Below are 5,514 nucleotides of genomic sequence, written 5' to 3' on the forward strand. Positions count from 1 at the left end.
CCCCTTCCCCCCCCAGCACAGTTTCCCTGCAGCGGAGGGCTGCTCTAGCACCCCCTGGTGCCTGACCTGAGCCACTGCAGGCATGTGCCTGCATTTCACGAATGTCTATTCCCTTGCAATTTGGTTCAATCTAGGCAGGTTAGACTATCCTGCCAAGATTGGATCAATTCAGGCTTTGGCTTTTTGAATGTCTGTCCCTAGCTCACATGTCCTGAAACAAGCAAGACCTTCCTTCTGGGTTAAATACAAAAGTGAAACACAAAATTATGGGAGATATGCTTTAGAGTAGTGGTGTCACAGCCCAGGTAGAGCTGTTTTTTCCTGGACATTTGCCTGGCTGCTCTGTTGGGTCCCAGCCCACTGGAGCAATACCTGAGCCTAGGGGTGCTGCAACATTACTTCTTCTCTTATCTTCTCTGGCACATTTCCTGGGCCCAGGCTCTGTGTCTGTCAGATATTTGTATTCATGTAGCCCAAGTCCTAGCTGCCCTGTGTTCTTGAGACATGTGCTGATTCCACAGACTCCTAAAGGGCTTTATAATGCCCCTCTCCAGAGTTCAAGTGTTGCCAGCTCTTGTGATCTAAGGATTTATGGAGCCAATCTCATGATCCTTGACATTTTGAAATGAATCCGAATAGTGGTTTTTGATTGAAGTAGTGGTACAAGAATTCACAGTTTCGCTCCTCAGGGACATATCGGGCATGGCATATATCTCTTCCAGCCTCTCAGAGGATTCTAAAACAAGTTATATTTTTCTGCAGGCACAGGGAATATGCTGATCCAGGCAAAAATTATAAAACCTGCACCCATCTCTCTGCCTCAGTTTTCTTTACAACTCTGCAGCATTGTTTAGGCTGAGGTCAGGGTTCTTTGGCTGTCCAGGTGTCTCCTTTCTCACCTCCTGGCCTGAATCCTGGAGTCTGTCTTTCTGGTATAGATCAGTTGCTTTGACCTTAGCTGGTCCATGGTGAAGTAGTCCCTGCTTATATGAAAACACAGTTTTCTCTTTCTGCTTCAAAAACTTTCTGTAAAGTTTTTTTTCTGTGCTCGGGAGTTTTCCTAGACTCCTGTCCCTAGCAAAAACTTTCCTTATTTTAGCCAACTTGTCATCCCAATGTGTGTTTGAACAGACAATCACTGAGTTTTAATAACCCCACTGTTGTACCTTGTCTGTGGAGAGATGCGTAACAGTCCTTGCCAGCAAACAGCAGACTCCACATACCCTGGGGCCTTCCAACAGATTCCTTAAACCTTTCCCAGAATTTGTAAGTTGTCAGTGGACAGATTTCCAAAATCACCGAAGTAAATAGAACACGTGGCTGGCAGTTATGTCACGTAGGCCTTCTTTGTGCTGAGAGCGGATCATTTTCCTTAATCAAAGCTTCCGTTTCCCCTTCCTCTTATTTCTTTTCATGAATGATCCCTTACGATGGGATCGACATCTCAGCTGGGGATTCATACGTTCATAGATGTTAGGGTCAGAAGTGACCTCAATAGGTCATCGAGTTTGACCCCCTGCCCTGGGCAGGAAAGAGATACTACCATTATACAAGTAGTAATTTGAGCATCTTCTGGAGAAACGTTAAAGGGTATGTTTCTAAGGAGAGAAAAGAGTTTTTTTCTTGTGCTTTGACTCGTTGACCAGTTTAGTTACTTTGTTCTGCTGTATCAATACTTTTAAGGTGTGGGTCATGATACGGCATGGGCAGATCTAGAATTTTGAAAATGGGGGTACACGTGATGAGGTGTATGCATCATCACATATAAAACAACATACATTTTTCTCCAGTTAAAAAAAAATGAGAAACGTTACTAATATACTAGAGGCCTAGGGCTGTATTATTCAGTTTAAGATTGAAGCAAAAACAAATATAACTTCATTGGAATGAGTTTAAAACAATCGGCTGGACTGTGAAATGTGAGCTTCACTACCAGGAACAGCTAATAGACCGCAGGATTGCAGAACAAAGGATAGCTTGATTGGTGGATCATCAAAAGGCCTTGATGGCCTTCATCTGGCTCTTCATTCCACAGATGAAACTCTTCATCTATGGAATGAAGAGTTTCGAAGGGATCATGTAGATTATAATGAGCCATGAAGTCCACTGACTCCCTCAGCGCAGCTTGACTAGAAATGTCGCTGCCCCTGCCAAGCAGTTGGTTTTAAACTTTGGGTGGAGCAGGAATCAAAGGGAAGTGCAGCACCTCCCTCCTGTTTCCTTTCCTTCCCTCACCCCCACTCCCAGATCTGTCCCGGTGATCAGATGACTGCATATATAAGTAACTGGGCCATATCTTCTTGTATTGAAGCCATAGCTTCATTTAGATGCAAAATGGCTGACTGAAAAGGAGCACAACGTGTGAAAACCTACACATGGATAATGGACACATCACAGCTGAATCTGAAAAAACTGCAATGTGTAGCAGTCCATGGTAGAAAAATTCCTAGAGCTACTTGAAACATCTACTGGTAGTTTGGTGTATAATTCAACACTTCAGAGCAAGTGTGTACGTGAGAGTAATTTTGCACTAGAATGCAATGTGTAGCCAAACATTAAAATTTCAAGTGTGGTAGAAAAATTAGTATTAACGTCTTAAAACTTTGAAAATAATACAGTTTACACAAGTTGAGCAGGTTTTCTGTTCTTGCCTTTGTATTTTTCCACTTCCTTTGTTGCTGTTTTATTAGGTAAGGAGGCAGATGGCTGGAAAAGAGTGGTAGTTTTGTTATCCATTTCCCAAAATCTGCTTATTAGTTTTAAGTCAAACTCTACCGCTTTCTGCTACACATATTTACAAAAGCAAAAGTAATAAATGTTGACAACACTAAACAGTCTCTGGGAACGAATAGTTCAGGATTTGCTATGCAAACATTCTGCTTTAAAAATCACCTACAGATAATACTGCCATATTAAAATAATAATCCAAATGAGAGCACTTGTTTCAATCCTAGTTGTGTTTCCTCTCTATACATAGAGGTATAATGATGGATCTCTTGCTAGTTCTGAATAAAACTATCATTTGGGGAGTAGATTTGCATAACAAAATTAATAGCGCATGGAATGCTTTTGACATTACCTCCTGCTTTCTCTTTGCATATCACAAAAGTTGTATTTAAAAAGACAGATGATTTAGGAAAACAAATCCTCTAGGCTGGCTTGTAAAAGATCTTTCCATACCACAGCTGGTCTACCTAATAAAACGCTTAGGTTCCTCCTTTTGCCTTGGATAAATGAAAACCGTAAGCACTGGGAGTGACTTATGTGCCAAAATTTCCTAGTTTGCCCATTTTTCATTTTTGCTATCCAGCTCTCACTTGCTGCTCCTGGCTATGTAAAGATGCCCTCTTCAGTTATGCTCCCTGGGATGCACAGATCAAACAAAGGAGATGGAATAAGCCATCTGTTACCAGGTCCAATGAGCAATTTAATTTACTTGTGCTCACAAAGGGCAGATTGCACAGGTACATAAATTGTAGTCAGACCTGGTTAATCAGTGCTCGATTATTCAAGGCTGGCCCTCCAGCTCTTTGGAGATGGAGTAAGACAGTACCGATTACCAATGTTTAACAAGTGGTCTAGCAAGTGGTGCTTCTTTTCATCTCATCCATGTGAAGATGTCACTCCTTCCCAGAGTCAAGCTATTCTGGGAAGGATGGTCCAGTGGTTAGGGCATTATTGCAGGACTTGAGACCAAGTTTAAATCTCTGCTCTGTCGCAGCCTTCCTGTGTCACCTTGGGCAGATTACTTTGGGCTACCTCCTGAAAGATACTTTACCTGCTTCTCTCAGTGTTACAAGGCCTGTTGTCTTGTTTCCTCCCTGAGCTTCATGCCTAGGCTCCCCATGCAATGGACTGGGAGACTTTAGGCAGCTAAGGAAGGGTGTTTTTTTTTCCAGAAGCCATGCTGCTGAGTAGGGCTGTGCGAAATTTCTCCAGTTGTTTCGTTTCGATGCTGTTTTGACTCATTTCGAGCTTGAAACAGTGAAATGAAAATAAAACCAAGGGCTTCGAAACAGCCTCGAAATGAAACAAGGACAGCTGAAACATTTTGAAAGTTTCAAAATGTTTTGAGGTTTGAAACTGTCATGGGCAGGAACAGAGGGGAGGACCCCAAAGAGCCAGGGGGAGCCCCGGGGTCAGGAATTCTCAGAAATAAACAAAAGCAAAATAAAATAAAATAAAAACTTCTTACCGGCAGCAGGATCTGCGGCAAAGCCGGAGATAGAGGCGGGACCCACGTGGCTCGTTAGCCATGTCTTTATACAGCTGTGGCCGGCAGATAAAGCCAGCTGCAGGAGCCGGCTGGCAGGGATAAAAGGAGCTGCCGGCAAGGAAGTGGGGGAGAGACCCACAGGAGCGCCAGCAGGGAAGCTTCTCCCGGAGCCCCTATGGGGGGAAAAGATGCAGGAAGCTGCCTCTCCCAGCATGGGAGGATGCAGCGAAGCCCACCATGGGGAAGATGCTGCCAGCAGCAGCGCAGAGAGCGAGGGATCAGAGGCTCCTCATCCAGGCTGGGGACCCGGATTAAAAGACCAAGAAGAGCAGGAGGAGCTGGAGGCCAGGGGTTACCGCCGAGGCGCTGATGGGGCCAGCAGATACCCGGACGCCAGACCAGGTGGAACCGTTGTGGCCCCTGGAGGGCTCGAGGAGGTGCTCCAGGTGGGGGACAAAGGGCAGTGTGAGGGGCTGTGGAAAATGGGCCCCAGTGGCATAGAGCCACCCCAACAGGGGACGTGGGACGTGGGACATGGGGGAAGCATATGGATAAGGGCCACTGTGGGTCCAGTGAACCCACAGGCCAGAAGAAGAGTGAAGAGGAAGATGCAGTAACTGGCAGTCTAGCTCGGACCCAGTTCAGGGTCAAATAGGGACCTCGGGTACCTGAGGCCTGGTGGTGGTGGGTAGGCCAAAGAAGCAGGTTATAAGGGGGGCAGAGGGCCTCTCTTAGTATCTTTGTATTTCTTTATTGTTTGTATTTTATGTTTCCTACTTCTGGAGGGGTTGCTGTGCAAGGCATATGGAGCCGGAGTGTGGTTTAAACCTGTAGGGAGTTTACAGCCTCAGGGGAGGCTAGGAAGCTGTGAGGCATGGTGGGTAGATTTAGGATTAGGCCCGGCAGGCTGATAAGACCATCTCTGCAAGCGTACGTGGAGCCCCAACTATCGGGGAACTCGCCGAAGCACATCTGGAACCTGTCAAGGCAGGGTGTAAGGGTGAGGTAGAGGGGAGGTGGAGCCTCGCAGAAGATCACCAGACAGACGTCCTGTAGCTGAGAGACCCTGGTAGTTGGACACCTGCCACTGGAACAAGAACTGAAGTTGTGGCAGGAAAGATTGGGGGAAAGACTACACCGGAGGGAGACACCCACTCAGCGGAACATCAGGAACGGACAGATGAAAACCACTGAACATCTGGGCTCGAGCAGCATGTGACCGGATGTTCGAGGCCAGATGGCTACAGAAACTGAAGCTGGGCTTGCCTGCAGGGAAACAGAAAGTAAGGGGAGGGAGG

General features: G+C 46.0%; 1 long non-coding RNA gene across 1 annotated transcript in view; it reads right to left on the reverse strand.

Annotated features, from left to right (window-relative positions):
• LOC109286596 overlaps positions 1–5,514 on the reverse strand; it is a 139,129-nt gene that overhangs the window by 104,960 nt on the left and 28,655 nt on the right. The window contains exon 2 of the long non-coding RNA XR_002094629.1: positions 373–378. This is a non-coding gene — a long non-coding RNA (uncharacterized LOC109286596). The remainder of the gene's footprint in view (positions 1–372; positions 379–5,514) is intronic.

The sequence above is a fragment of the Gavialis gangeticus genome, unplaced genomic scaffold, assembly GCF_001723915.1.
Source record: "Gavialis gangeticus isolate Ggan-Ray unplaced genomic scaffold, GavGan_comp1, whole genome shotgun sequence".
Lineage (NCBI taxonomy): Eukaryota > Metazoa > Chordata > Crocodylia > Gavialidae > Gavialis > Gavialis gangeticus.